The following is a 16,334-nucleotide window of genomic DNA, read 5'->3' on the forward strand; positions in this document are numbered from 1 at the left end:
GCAAGAGGCAAATATATGCATAGTAATTGTAAAGCACTTTAATAGTTCAGGTAATAGAGATAGGATTAAGATGTAAAGGAATCAAAGGGTTCCATCTATCCCAGCCTTGGGAGGGGAAGAGCAAGTAGGACAGTTTGTAGGGAAGACAACACTTACAAATGTTAGATGCTTTGGCAAAGGTGACATCACTAATGATAGAGTAAGCACTAGAATTTCACAGTCTCTTTCCTGAGGGTTTAAGTTCTTATTCCACTTTAAGGAATTGAAATGGGAGAATCCTTGATGATACAATATTCTTTCCTCTACCGTATGTAACCTCTGTAAGTGTACTTAACATTTGCCTGCAAGAGAAATATAAGTATCTTCAGGATAGTAATTGTTCTGTTTCCCATTATCAAAACTTCTCTCTTTTGTTAAATGCACCTGTTTATTGATTTGGTGTTGTCCAGGTATCTTCGTCTGAAGAGCACTTCAGGATTTCCTAGTCTCAGGGAGTATGTTGTCCTTCTTCTCTCACACACACTTAATATACCTAGTGTGACAATCTGAAGGGATGGAGGTAAAAGACAGTATGTAATAATTTGCTGCTAACAATAATCAAAGCATGTTAGCTGATTTTATCATTAGTTCATGCAGAAGCATATTATGAAGTTAAATGTATTGTCTTCCTAAAGGCATTCAAAGTCAAAGAATCACATTTTTTTTCTGTTTTACTGTTTAGTCTGAATCATTCTTCTTTATCTCTCAACATAGATAATCCATTAGGCAGTCAAGAGCAAAGGAAGCTTTTTACTTAATTTTTTCATATCTCCAGAATATTAGGTGCATAAATTGCACACGATATACTTTTGTTGATTATATGGATTAGTGAATGGAATAACCAAGAAATAAATGTAGAGTTCATTGTATTCATTACTTCATTTGACCTAAGTCTAATCAAATGTCTCTTGACTTCCACTTAACAGATTCCCTGGATTAAACACTCCGCTTTTTCACTCTGTAAAACATTGGAGTAGATAGAGATATTGGCCCCAATTCTTCACCTGTTAGAGAATTCTGGAGCCACTCTCTTGATATGGCCCAATGACAGATTGAGTGTACTTTCCTTCTCTGTGACTTTGGACTTGGCCATATGACTTTACTTTGGCCAATGGAATGCTAGTAGATCTGACGTAAGAGGAGACTTGACATGTATTTTTATGGTTTAGCTTGGCTCTCTTGTCCTACTGTCATCATGAAAATAACAGGTCCCAGGTAGCCACTACCCTTTCATTCTGGGATCTAGAGTGAGATACAGAAAGCATGCCTATTCTAACCTGCAGTCTGAAACCAGCTCAGCTGAACCCCAAAGTATCCAGAAACCTGTGAGTCAGAAATGTAAATATTTGTTGTTATGAGACACTATGGTTATGTGTTTATTGCATTATTATGGTAATAGCTAACAGATATAGGCATATGATTGATGGCCCCAGTATGCTGAACTTTCATAAAAGTTAAACCCTCCAGTTGCGTTTTATATTTACCAAGAGTCAGTTGTCTTTGTTTCTAAACCTGTTTATCAGTTGTGCCCATTATTCTAATTGTGTAATTCACCTAATGTTACATAAGCCAATCAATCATATGTTAGAGAACAAACTTGTCTCTGAAAAACTAAGTTGAATGCTTTTTAAACACTTAATAAAGATAAATTGTCAACAATATGAAATCAAATTAGATGTTGGTGAGAGTTTTTAAAAGACTGGAGAAAAATAAATATCTAGAAGGATCTTGCATTGAGATTGCTTTGTAACTGCCTAAATTCTCTCTTTTCTTTAAAGAAATGAGAACTGAGAGTCTTGGATGATACAACACATGTGGTGGTACGCAAGAAAAGGAGGCTAAAATTTCATTTATTGGATATGCTTTCAAAGAAGAGAGCTTGACCTTCAACAAAAGATTGCTTAGGCTGGGCACCGTGGTTCACGTGTGTAATCCCAGCACTTTGGGAGGCTGAGGTAGCCAGATCATTTGAGGTCAGGAGTTTGAGACCAGCGTGCCTTTAGTCCCTGCTACTTGGGAGGCTGAGGCAGGAGAATTGCATGAACTCAAGAGGTGGAGGTTGCAGTGAGCCAACATCCCACCACTGCACTCCAGCCTGGTGACAGAGCAAGACTCCATCTCAAAAAAAAAAAAAAAAAAAATTGCTGAGTTGAGTTTATTCTTTATGTGTTTAAGGTTAAAAAAAGTTTAATGTATGTTTGCCTAAATTTTTATTATTCTCTTCTTTAAACAAATTTTCTGATTAATTGAACAAAAATCATCCCAATTCCTTTTTATTTAAGAATATCATAATTTTGATACCACAGTAAAAATTGCTTTTTTCTTCTTTGTGTGTATTCTAATGTTGTTAGTATAAATTATAAGAATCAATATTAGAGAGCACTCTTTTCTTCATAATGAATATATAAAGAGTAAACTTTCTTTTTCAGCTTTAAGCTCTCTTTGCAGGCTTAGATTTTATTCTGGTTTATAGATTTGCAGTTTGATTAATGGCTTTTGTTCTAAATAAGGACACTCCTTAGTCCAGATTACAGTTCCTCAGTTTGCTCACTTAAATTGCATTTTTCATAGCAGTTGACTGAATTTTATGAATGCTGAGTGCTTGTGGTCATTTGAACTTTTTGTTGTTGTTGTTCCCACGAAATTATACCCTAGAATTATTTGGAGCTAAACAAATCTATGAATGAAAAAGAAAAGTCAGCCATAAGCCTCCTTTTTTTCAACTGGCTTTTTGGATGCTACCAAATAAAACCATTAAATACATTATTTACCTGAAATTCTAAATCTTTACAAAATAGGCATGAAACAGAGCCAATTATGGGGAAAAATCACTAACATTTTCCATGCATCTGGACTTGACTTTGAGTTTGGGAGAACTTGGACTTGTTTCAGAATTTTAAAGAAAGTATTGCATATATTGATTGACGAAACATGCTGCTGGTAGTGGTTTTTGAGATGCTGATGGTCACCTCCTTGGAACAATTCATAGATGTATGCTTTATAGCATTTTAGGATCAAAAATCGATCTATAGGTGATGACATTTAATCAGCATTGACTATGGTTGGAATTGAAAAGACAGCTCCAATTGGAAAAGCAAGCTTCACACCACATTACCCATAAGTCCACTGCTTGGAGTGGAGGGACTGACTATACAAGGAAATCCAAGAGCCACTCAGCTCCAGCTCACCAACAGTTTGGGACACATGTGAGTAATTTGGAAAGAAAGACTGTTCTGGCTCAGACATTTGGGTTATTTCAGTTTCAAAAGTGTCAGTTCTCACCTGGACAGAAAAGGTAGACAAGAAGGGCTTGGCTTTAATAAAGTACATGAACTCTAGACAGTTTTTAATACAATGAGATTAGCACAGGTCCATAAACCAACAGATTCAAAGACAACAGACCATGGCTAAAGAAAATCAGGCAGTAGCTTTCAAGGAAATGGAATATATTCTTTCACTTTGGGCTATTACATTTCATTAGGGTTTCTTCAGATTTTGTGAAAATAGAGACATTGAACTAATTTCTTCCAGGCAGATATAGGAAATTCTTGACTTGGTGGTATGAAAAAATGACATGAAAAAAAAGTGACTGTGGGTGCAATATATTGGCGTTTATAAGCACGTATGGGACAATTAACATATAACAGGCTGGCACAGAACCTTGAAGACCTAAAGTTGTTGTTCTTATTTAATTAACATAACAAACCAACACATGAAGATATAGTCATGAGATTGGTTTAATATTAGTGATATAAACTTTCTCCAGCATCATTGTGTTTGAAGATATCCATGTAACAACAACAACAACAAAAACAAAAATGCGCTAGCTGTGATACAGTGGAAAACTTGTTGGAATGAGAATGAAAAGATCTACAATTCCGTCCAGACTATACTACTTCATGGTCCTGAAACCTCTGAGAAAATATTTGGAGTACCATGCTGTTATCTGAAAACTGTCAATATAACGAAACTTCCCGAGTTGTTGAGATGTTGCAATGTAATATCTGAAAGCCATGTGTATTTTAATACCACCTGACACTTGATTAGCACTTTATAATTAATCAAATGATACAAAGGTTGACTCATTTGGATATTCATTTAGCACTTAGATACTCCAGTGTCTCCAGTTGTTTAGTGGAATTATTTGCTTGCATAACAGGGGCGTTTGGTGTCTTGTAGACAGCACTGGCAGTTGTGACACTGATACTGTCAGAGGGAAGTATGTAAAGGCACTCCATTGAGCTCTGGCCATGCTGGCTCTGCACAAGGTTCAGTGGCCTTCAACCCCTACAGTTGATAAGCATTCTTGGTAAGCAATGGCTTTATTAAGCTCTCTGCTGACAGGCTGCCCTTTATGATCTGAGTAGATAGCAGCCACTGCTCTCTTTGCATCTTGCCTCCTACAAGCCCAACTGTTTTTATGCCTAGAGAAATCAAAGTGAATAATATATAGCTATTGGTAACGAATAAACAGAAACTCCAGCTTTTTTTTTTAAATTTTAATTGGACCCTCAAGCAGGGAAACAGGAAGAGAGTGGCAGCTCCAAAACTCAGCCTCAGATGCGTGTTGCTTTATCTTCTGCAGTTGGAAACAAAGAGTCCTTTATTCTGATCTCAGCATGGTTATTTTTTGACATAGAAAGGGATGGGGGCAGTTGATGTGGATAGATTCCATCCTTGTTTGATTTTATTCCATCACATCTCTAGTATTCCTTTTCCTTCACGTTAATTATCTTCTTAGTGTCTGTGCCTTAGAAATATTTGTAGATGCTTTTTATTGTTATGCTCTATTAACTGACAACAAGCCAAGCTCTGTGGTAAAGGAAATGAGATTGGAATCAGACTTGATTAGTTTTCTCCATTTATTTTGGGGCATGCTGCTTAGCATTGGGACATATCTCCCAATATGCATGCCTCAACTGAAAAAATGGGGGAAATAATAGTACCTTTGTCAGCGGATTGTAGGCCCATTAAATGAAACAATTACTTTAACATAATTTCTCAGTCCCAGACAATATGCTAAAGTGCTCAGTAAAAGTTTTATAAAAATATTTTGATTCTTATAACTGAAACACTTAAAATTTCCCAATTCCAGGCAGATTCGAGCCTTCAGTAATTTATAGGTGGCAGTGTATGGAAAGAGATTTTGACATTTATGCTGGTTGGTATCATCAAAGCCGATGGTCCCTCCCAGTTTAGGAGACTAAGAAAGCAGCTTTATTTTATTTTATTGTTTTGGAAGAGAAAATAGCTTCTAAATGGTAAAGCATAACCAGTACATAAAAGGAAAGAGCTAATGGTATGTGGAGTCTTCCTTTAAGGCCGTCTTAGGAAAACATGGAGTCAGCAAACTTTCCAACTCGTCATGAATTCCACAGCTTGAGAAAGTTATGTTAATGTGCACTAGATGATGGTAATGTTTTAGGATAATCTATCTGGTAAAACATTCCTGTGTCATCCATTAAACTTGTTACTCAGTGGGATATCTATACAATTGATGAAAGAACCAGCAGTCTCGCTGGTTTTTATTTGAACTGAAATACATTTTCTTGGTAAATTTCAGCGTTAAGATTTTATTTTCTTAAAATAAAGTTGGATTGAAGCAGAGAAGAGAAAGCATGATATAAAAGACAAAGTAAAAACAAATAGTAATACTTTTTTTGTGCTCACTATGTCTGTTCTCTGTGACTAATTATAAACTTATATTTCTGACATGAAGGAAATTTCTCCTTGCCTTGCCATTTCCCCCTTTCTCTTATGCTCCGCCTCCCTGGATGAAATTGGCAGGAACCCATATGGTTAGAGCAGAATAAGTTGCATTCATTTCCAAGTTTTTCAGCATCTCATATCCTACAGTGCAAATTGTAGAGTACTTGGTGGTCCTCAATGTCCATGGGACTAGAGAATGGGTGGGCTGGAGGCATATTTAGTTTACCTTCATTTAATCCAAAGGCCAGCATGACTTTTGAAATTAGTACATTTCGCCATTCACACAGCCCTGACTGAGGATAACTGCAGAAGTAGCTGAGGGTAAAGAGGAGAGTGGGGACATTTTACTGTTGGCACAAAACCAATTATCAGTCTGTTTTTATCCCCGTTTTGTTCCGAGATGGACTTTCATAAATGATGGAAGAACAGAATTGCCCTCCCAAGGATTTTTTAAAAATATGTACTGTAATTAAAGAAGAAGAGAAAAAGATGGCCATTTGGGCAATTGTGTAAGTTAAGGCTATGAAAGCTGTCATTTGAAAAACTACATCGGTGGTAATGCTGTTTTAAGAGGGGAAAGAAAAATTAATTGTGAAAAAATAAACCTTGACACACAAATCAGAAGATATTAATACATAAGATGGTTAATTTAGGAAATAGAGCTGAAGTAGAGTGAAATCTTACTAGACTAGGTGACTCAGATCTTTTTTTTTTTTTTTTTTTTGTGATGGAGTCTCACTCTTTCGCTCAGGCTAGAGTGCAGTGACATGATCTTGCCTCACTGCAACCTCTGCCTCTGGGGTTCAAGCAATTCTCCTGCTTTAGCCTCCTGAGTGGCTGGGATTACAGGTACCCGCCACCATGCCTGGCTAATTTTTGTATTTTTAGTAGAGACGGGGTTTCACCATGTTGGCCAGGCTGGTCTCAAACTCCTGACCTCAGATGATTCACCCACCTCCGCCTCCCAAAGTGCTGGGATTACAGGTGTGAGCCACTGTGCCCGGCCGACTTAGATGTTAAAGCAGCAGCAAAATAATCGCAGACCCTGGGATAGTCTGGCATCAGTTTTGAAGAAATAAAAATATTAATACTAGTGGTGGCTAATATTAATTGAGTGCTTACTACATACCTGGTATTGTGCTTTTTAATGTTTTATCCTATTTCTTTTTAAAAACAAACATTTAAATTAAGTGTTAGATTTTCCCCCATTTGTCAGAGAAGACAACTGAGGCATAGAGTGGTTACTTTTTCTGAGTCAGGACTGGAACCCAGGTCTTTCTGACCAGAAAGTCTCTTTTATTTACCAAGCACTTCTTCCCAGATAATAGTACTATAATTCTGCAAATAAGAGCTTCCTCAGGGAACCAAAGCATAAATCCAGAAGCTTGGCTTCAGAAAAACCCAAGGAAGCTGAAAGGAACCTGTACTCCTGTCACTGCCTGTCTATAATATCCTTCATTTTTGCTCTTTCTATTCTGGGGCTTTTTATTACTGTTAACCAATTTTAAAACACCAAAAGGTGTTCTTCAAGAATTAATTAAAAAGTAATAAAGGCATTATTCCTTAATAAATATTTAATGTAATATCTTATATGGCTAGACTCAATAAAAATTAAATCTGTCTTTGAGACACTTAACTGGAAGAGGTGTCCAAATCAGTAATATGGTAGAAATTTGCCCCAGGAAGAGGGTCCTCCTCCCCTAAGGAAGTTTAGAACCATAGAGAGACGTAGAAACCCCTATCTCTATGTGAATAGTGTCTTGCCTCTTATTAAGACCAACTCCATTTCATCTCTTCAAAAATGTATTTGCTGGTTTCTGCACAATGACTTCAATTTTTTTTAGCATCTCAAATATTTATACCAATTTGTCAGCAGCAAGTATCAGTGGCAGGTGGAAATAAAGTATTATTTATGCTGAGATATCCAATTTTTACTTGCTTGGCTACTTTCTTGAAAGATGATGCTTTAGAAAACGAAATACAACATTTATCATTGTTTTGTTGACTACAAGAGATGGAGTTTGCTCTCTTTGCTGTGACCCAGTTAGTTCACATAGCAGAGCCTTTACAACCCCCATCTCCAAATCCTTCCACCACAGCACAGGAGAAATATTTGCAAACCATTATTTGAAAGGCAGAGCAGTGCTATTTTTAATGCAGCATTGTATAATCTACCTTCTACAAGTTACAATTTGTTTCAAAGTAGTGGATAATAACCATTAACGTTTTTGGATTTGCATGTGGACTGCAGCATCACATGTTACTAAATATTCCGGGATGAGACAAGGAGAGAGAGTGTGTGAATGGCAGGTAGAAAGCGGTAAGATGGTTAATCGAGTTTCAAAGAACTGATAGGGAAGATTGTCCATCTATATTTAGCCCCCACCATAACATTATTATTTATGGAATATTTTGAAAATGACTTTCTTCATTCATTCAACAAATATTTTTTTGAACACTTCCTACTGGACCCCTTCACACTCCCTGATTCTTAACTCAATATTTGATGGGTTATTTCATTTGAACAAATAATTCAAATCATCCTTTTGCTAAGTTTAATTTTATTAAACTGCTTAGCCTGGGACTTCCCACTTTCTGTGTTGCAAGAAGCTGTGGTCATTGACTATCTCCTGATTTTGGACTTTTCTTGCCAGTGACTTGCAGGTGACATAATGTGAGTGCTCCAGTTCTCTCACTTGGAATCTCAGAGAATATAATGTTGGTGATGAAAATCAAAGACATGTGGACTTCCTGTGTGAACAACAGATTCCCCATGAATGCACTGTGAAATACATAAATTGCTATGTTAGTTTCTTTTTGTACATTGACTTTTGGTGTAAATACCCTGAGGAGGACTGACAGCCATAGCCAACTGCTCAGTGCATTGCATAAAAATAATGAAATCACTTTTGCCTCACATTTGTTGTTGCATTAGACCTAACGGGGTAATTGATGTTGAGCTTGGCTTTTTACATATACAAGCTTGAGATGAGGCAGAACCAAGGGTGTGGATTTAGTTAACCTTATTTTAAAGCAGTTACTTACCCTCTATTTTAGATCACTATGTTAAAAAGAAACAATCTTATGTGGGACAGCAAAGACAGAACAGAGAATTAATCGTTTTCTCTCTTTTTGTCTTTGATCAGTTATTCAATCAGTTGACCAATTTTTGACTTAATACACACAACTCCTAGATGCCATTGGGCTGAATAATGTTGGGTATGAAAAAAAGGAGGGCTAAGTTCTAACATATGAGGAGCAAGGTGGTGTTGGCTAGGTAAACCTAAGTCAATTTGAAAAATCCCAACTGGTGTACAAGTGAATGGTAACTCTTGTGGTTTAAAGGTCTTGAGGAATTAATTCATAGTTCTTCACTGCAAGCAGAGAAGCTGTGTCTAGTAGTTCAAGCAAAATGAATTTATTTTATCGTGTAGCTCACAGAATTACTGGGAGAACAGAAGAAAAGACCAGCATGCCTCACTCAGAACATATCTGTCAAGCAAACTGCTGTCCCCACTGCCAAACACCAGATTCTAGAGTTGGTATGACTACCAATTCTGCACCAGACACTCAACCTTGCATCCCACACAGTACCTGCTGCCATGAACAGACAGAGAGCTCTCCATTCTTTCTCTCTTGCATCACTAGCTACTGGGTCAAAGTCAAACCAGGATATAAATCTTACTGGAGGTCCCTCAGTCAATGTCAAGTAAATAAGCAATGCTAAAAAAGCAATCAGAGAGCATTGCCATTTTCTAAAGCAGGTCTTTGCTGTCCACTCAAACTAATAAACTGTGGAATTCTCCAAATATGAAAGGGGGTTCAACCACTGAGCAGCTTAAATAAGAGATAAATTGTCACATACAAATCGAAGTAAATATTTTCCTGCAAGGCTTGTTTATTCATATATACCTATATGGGACATGGTGAAGGAATTTTAGACTACATCTTTATGGTTTATTCTTTGTAAGGTTACAATTATCCAGCCAACCAGCTAATTTTATGCTTCTACTTCACCTACTTATATGAGAGGTTTTCAGATTATTTTATATTATATTTCCCTTTTTAGAGAACAAACAGGAAACTATTGAGTTGATTTCACTGTTGGGTTTATTTTTCACTGGAAAAATAAAACTTTTTTGAATATTTGCATAGTTATTATGGAAAACATTTTGGCAGATGACAGAAAAGTTTTGTTTTCTAAAAAACTCAATATATTCTAACCAGAATAGTATTTTAAACATCTTAGATTATATTACAAATGAAGAATAATTAGGAAACTTTTAGTGAAGCAATCACTAATATTGAGTGGCATAACAGAGCATACAGAATTTAAAAAAATGGAAATTATAGAAATTAAAAATTATGACCCGCTGAAAACAGAAATATAGCTTGGAATGTGTTCTAAAAGTTTCAAACAATAAAACTTCCATGTAATTCTTATATCGAACAAACTATAAAAATGCTTATGCAAAGTTTGGGATTAATCTTCTACAGAGATAAGAAAAATGATTTTTAATCACTACAAACATAAGGAATAAAATATACATGCCAAAACATTTAATATTTTTACTGGTGTACTCAAAAGGAGCTACTTTATAAGTACTGAAATTATTAGTTTTTTGCCAAATGCTGATGTAACTTTATTTAGAAAAAGTAGCTCTTTGAATAGACACATTCAAGAAGCAAAATTAGTGCTGTTGGCTGAAGTTCAAAGCCACACTTTTTAGAGGGCACCACCACTGGCATCACCAACAACAGCTTCATCATGAGCAGAAGCATCATTTTCTCAGCCTTTGAAGATAAAAGACTAGTTAGCTAGCATAAGGAAGGACAGTAGGCTGGGAAGTGAGTCTATTGTCCTAAGACATATTTTATTAGTTAGCTGTCAGACTCAACTTATATCCACATAGCTGGGGCTTTATGGCCCAAGGACCAAGGAACTCCAAGGCTTGTAAAACACATTCCAATTACCACAACGGTGAACAACTGAGTTGTTTTACTTCCTTATGCCATTTTGCGACGTTGAATAACTTTCCATATGTCTCACACCACCCCCCAACCCCGGCAGTTTGAGGATCAACTAAATGAATAGCAAACAACTAAACAAAGTATGAGAGTTGGTGAACTGAGCATTTCAAATTCCTCTATGCTTGCAAGTAGAGTCTATATTGAGTCTTTTCATCACCTGTGACCTAAGAACCAATTCCTGACAATGTGAGATGCCTGTGAGGGCACGAGAAGTTCTACATCTTTCTCCATTGGTGTTTATGGTTCCATTTGCTCGGGTAAGGGCTATTTCCAGAAGAGTTCATGCTGGAAAAATACAAATGGCCAAAATAAGTGATTTTCTCACTGATCTCACAGGTTTCCAGGGATCCCCTGGTTCCTCTGTAGTGCAGTAGGAGCGAGTCGGGGGACATTTTGGTGTTTCCTGGTCTCCACTGCTGCTTCAGCTAATTCAGTGTGTCTTTTTTCTTTTACATATCAGGACATGAGTGTGATATCATTTTTTGAAAAAGGAATTCTACCGTAACAAAAACAAACAAGAAAAAGCAAAAACCTTTGTGAGTCACCAGCAGAAAGAAAACTTCTGAAGGATCAACAAAGCCTAAATGATAGCACATCTGTTTACAGCATGGTTACTGAACATATTAGCCCACTGTTGAGACCTTTTGTTCGGGAAAAAAAGATTACTGTCAAAATATTACTGCTCATTGACAATGCACCTAGTCACCCAACAGCTATATAAAGGTGTGCAAGGAGAATGCACACCTTGTAAATGTTGTTTTTATGCCTGCAAACACAATATCCATTCTGCAGCCCATGGAACAAGAAGAAATTTCAACTTCCTAGACATATTTTTAAGAAATACATTTTGTAAGGCTATGGCTGTCATAAGTAGTTATTTGTCTAATGGAACTGAACCAAGTAAATTGAAAGCCTTCTGGAGAAATTTTATCATTCTAGATGCCATAAAGAATTTGTGATTTGTAGAAAGAGGTCAAAATATCAGCATCAACAGGAATTTGGAAGAATTTAATTCCAACCCTCATGCATGATCTTGAGGGGCTCAAGGCTTCCGTGGAAGAAGTCACTGTAGATGTGATGGAAATAGCAAGAGAATTAGAATTGGGAGTGGAGCCTGAAGGTGGGACTGAATTGTTATAATCTCATGATCAAACTTGGATGGATGAAGAGTTGTTCTTATGGACGAGCAAAGAAAAACAATGTTGAAATGACAGCAAAGAACTTAGAATATTACATATACCTAGTTGATAAAGCAATGTCAGGGTTTGAGAGGATAGACTCCAGTTTGGAAAGACGTTCTACTGTGGGTAAAATGCTATGAAACAATGTTGCATGCTACAGAGAAATAGTTCATGAGAAAAGGAGTCAATCAATGCAGCAAACTTCACCGTTGTTTTATTATAAGAACTTACCACAGCCACCCCAATCTTCAGCAACCACTACCCTGATCAGTCAGCAGCCATCAATGTGGAGGCAAGACCCTCCACCAGCAAAAATATTACAACTCACTGAAAGCTCAGATGATGGTCGGCATTTTTTTTTTTTTTAGCAATAAAGCATTTTAAAAGTAAGGTATGTACGTTGTTATTCTCAGACTTATTGCCATTGCACACTTAACGGACTACAGTATAGTGTAGGCATATAATGGACCTGTTGGGGGAAGTCTTATGAGTATGGCATGATTATTTTCCTAAATCTTTTTAATAGTGATGATTATAAGGCTATTATAAAGTAAGTGCTTTAAAAATCTCACATACTTACATATTTCGCCTGTTGAAATTCATTAGGAAGTGGTTCTGTTTCTACTTCCTTCTTGCTCCCCCTCCCAAGAGCATAACTTCCCATTTTTCCTGAATCTACATATCTGGCCAAATTGAAAGTGCTGCTCATAAAACAAATACGTGTAACCAAAGTGAAATAACCTGAGTATAATAATTTTTATCTTTCACGTACATTCATTCTTTTAAACTTCTAAGTCTTATCGAATCATTTCACCTTCTTTGAGACTATTGTGATAACTGGACGGGAATTCAGATATATCCTACCATTCATATAGACTCAATGCAGAAATCGTCTGATCGACATACTTGTCTTTCTCTTTTGGCGTCACCATCCTTCTTGTTACAGCCTTCCTTGAGGCACAGAAAGTAGATTTCTAACTTCTCAGGGAAACTTATGATCCAATGAGCTCATTCTGGGTAGTTTCTTCCCTTCAGTATTACAAATTTGAAATCATTAGTCACTTTACCATGAAGAGAAGTTAGGGGTGATGATGTTAAGAGGTGAAGATTGGCCTTTATTGGGAGCTTATGTGTGTCAGGTATTTGTAGGGAACTTTATGTGTATGACCACATTTAATCCTCATGCCAAGCATCTCAGTAAGTGTACATGGAATGAATGGATGAACAACGGCACTGAAGTGTCGCCCATTTTCTGTATTAAGAAAAATAATATTTAAAGATGTGACATAACTTTCCTGAATTTCCAGGCAGCTTATAATTGTTCAGAGCTTGTTCTGACAACAAAAGCTTATATGAGTAACCAAATGGTTATGCTATTCCTTTTCAGTTTTAAGCTTCAAGGGAATGGATATGAATATAGAGATACTCAGATTTACTGTGGTTGAAGAAATGAGGGGAAAGTGACTGCCCTTCTCATGGGTAAAATAATTAGATTATAGGTGAGGGTTGCTATTAAAAATTCTCTAGCAGAAGGTACCTATGGTCCCATGACTGGCTGTAGAAATTCCTCTCTACAAGGAATTTCATACCTAATCAAAAGAACGCTTTCCCTCATCTCCCAACTTTGAATTTGAGAAATTTGAGAAATTTCTCATCGCCATTTGAGAAAGTTCGGAAGCATATGTTGCTCTTCCATCACACACCAGTAGATGGCAGCAAAAGTCCATCCTTGGCTCCTAAAAGTTTGCCTCTGAGTTCCTGCACAATGCAAAGATAAAGGCAGCTTTTAAAAATATAATAATCTACCTCCTTACCTGACACGTCGGAAGGGCTGATTTTCCAGGTCACACATGTCTTATTACTTTCGAAAATAATCATGTGGAAAGGCTTTTCATTGTGTTTGCTGTTACATTTCTGCACAGTGGTGACTGCGAAGCCAAAATCAAACTAATAGCAGGGGAAAAAAAAAAGTGACAACCCAAGAGAAGTGCAAATAATTTCCGTTAAGAATGTTCCTCATGGGTTTTCAAAGAAGCTTTCATCACCAAATCTGATCAGTGAAGCAGTCTTGTTCATAAATAATTTATCAGTCTCTCTTCTCTATCTCATCCTTCCTACCAGTGAAACAAGCAAAATGCAACTTTGGGTGAATTATCTTTTAAGAATATCTGAGGAGAAACATTTTTCACCAGTCTTCACTGTTAGAAATGAAGCTACAGCATAATGTAAACCATATACAATAAAAGAGGGTTTTTTGTTGTTATTTAATTGGAATTTTCTTTTTGAAGGCTGTTACCCTTGGCATTTAGCATTTTATGTTAGTATTTATTTGATTTCCAGCCTGTTGCTGGCTAGTTCATCTGGGCAACATGCTTTGGATATTATGGATAATGTACAGTGATTGGCCTGAATTTAGAACAAATTGGTTTCCTGACCTGGAAGAGAGGAACCTTTAGTATAGGCACAGTGTTGCTACTGCCTAACTATTTGACAAGGAAATAACCTCTCCTAGCCTTTGTTTCATTTTTCCCTAAAATGAGGATAAGCTTAGCTTATGGAATTGTTGTGAGGATTATATAAAATTAAATGCATCAATGCAATAAACTTCTAGCTTAGTGATATGCTAAAAATTCGCTGATAACTGAATGTGAATTGAAAGAGAGGAGACTGGTGATAGCTAAGATGACTCCAGTTTTAAGTGTCTGTGATTCTGTTAGTTTCTTTCCACTCAACTTCAACCCTAGAGTTACTGATATTCATCTTAAGAGGGGAAGACACTTGAAAGATGCCGAGATGAAAATGTTACGAAGGATGAGAGAATTTGCCGTGGAGAAGAGTGGTCTGATTTTTACCTCTAAGAAGTGGCTTTAGTTCATCCTTGCCAAAAGTTCATCATCCATAAGTGAGCACTGTTGGAAAAGAAGGAGAAGAATGATACCATGAGGAAGAAGCAAAATATGAAAAACAAATCCTCTGAAGGAATAAAAAAAAGATACTATCATTTTTTGCACTTGATTTATGGAAAACTGTCTAGGATCTGAAAACAAGGAAGATGGTGTTGAGGAATGCCTCAAAAATTAGGTAAAGTACAAAATAATAGAGACTCTTGCCCAAGAGTCTCTTATTTTAATTTTGCCATTTATTTTGGAACTAATTCCTGCACCAGGAAATAACAACATTTCCTTACTGACGTCAGCCTGGCAACCGACCTTCACAGGTTTGGTATTTTCTCCATCGTTTTGGGACCATCCATCCTTTTGATGCCATAGCACTTCACAAACATTACCACACTGCAGCTTCAGAACACTCAAGTGAACAGGTGCTTTAAGTCCTAGTTTTGCTGATGAAGAAACAGAGATTCAAAGAAATTGATTTTGTCAAAGATTGCCTAATTCTGAAGTCAGGATAGGGTATCAGAGATCTAGGAGTTTCTCTTATTACCACTGCTGCCCCACTGAGGCCATAGCTAGTAATACAATTAAGAAATAAGCTGGGCATGGTGGCTCACGCCTGTAATCCCAACACTTTGGGAGGCTGAGGTTACTGGATTACCTGAGATTGTGAGTTTGAGACCAGCGTGACCAACATGGAGAAACCCCATCTCTACTAAAAATACAAAAAAAATTTGCTGGGTGTGGTGGTGCATGCCTGTAATCCCAGCTACCTGGGAGGCTGAGGCAGGAGAACTGCTTGAACCCAGGAGGCGGAGGTTGCTGTGGGCTGAGATGGCGCCATTGCACTCCAGCCTGGGCAACAAGAGTGAAACTCCATCTCAAAAAAAAAAAAAAAAGAAAGAAATAATGGTCAAACATGAGGTTTTTGAAGGTAGAGCGACTACTTGGGTTCCAGTTTCCATTGCCATTTCCAGCCTGTGTGACTGCAGCCACGCTACTTTTCAGGAAGGAAGGACTTAATGATCACTTAATGATCACCCTAGACAAGGGTAGTTGGGTTTTTACTGCTGAGAGGTAGTTGTAGTTTACCTTTGTTTATGCAACAATGAATATTAATTAAAAATGGAATACATGATAGCTTGAAGAAGAGGAAACAATACTTTTGATAAACCAAGACCTTGATGGAAATAGAAGGGGTACTGTTACCATTGTCTGTTCTTGGGAAGTACAGAGGAAATTGCTCAGGATTTGAGCAAAAAGGAAATCAAGACCAGCTTTGGGTCAAATTCTGGTTGAAATCCTGGCTTCTAAATAACCATGTAGGTGGGCCACCTCTGAGATGTTAAAATGTTAAAATGAGATGTCTGCATGTTAAAATGGAAATGGTAACAGCACATCTTGTAAGAGTTAAATTTTAAGTATAAAATGAGCTTATGCAGGGTGAAATGCTTACCACAGTGTTGTCACGTGGAAGGTGCTT

At 37.0% G+C, this 16,334-nt stretch overlaps 1 protein-coding gene and 1 long non-coding RNA gene across 4 annotated transcripts in view; one reads left to right on the plus strand and one right to left on the minus strand.

The window, feature by feature from the left end:
* Window positions 1-16,334, plus strand: part of LOC129393842 (uncharacterized) — a 1,009,906-nt gene that overhangs the window by 354,560 nt on the left and 639,012 nt on the right. The gene's annotated exons all lie outside the window — the stretch shown is intronic.
* LOC117975863 (uncharacterized) overlaps window positions 9,847-16,334 on the minus strand; it is a 42,889-nt gene continuing 36,401 nt past the window's right edge. Inside the window, exons 2-3 of the long non-coding RNA XR_008620940.1 lie at window positions 14,813-14,869; window positions 9,847-11,064 (exon numbers count right to left, since the gene is read on the minus strand). This is a non-coding gene — a long non-coding RNA (uncharacterized LOC117975863). The remainder of the gene's footprint in view (window positions 11,065-14,812; window positions 14,870-16,334) is intronic.

This window comes from Pan paniscus, chromosome 15, assembly GCF_029289425.2.
Source record: "Pan paniscus chromosome 15, NHGRI_mPanPan1-v2.0_pri, whole genome shotgun sequence".
Classification (NCBI taxonomy): Eukaryota; Metazoa; Chordata; class Mammalia; order Primates; family Hominidae; genus Pan; species Pan paniscus.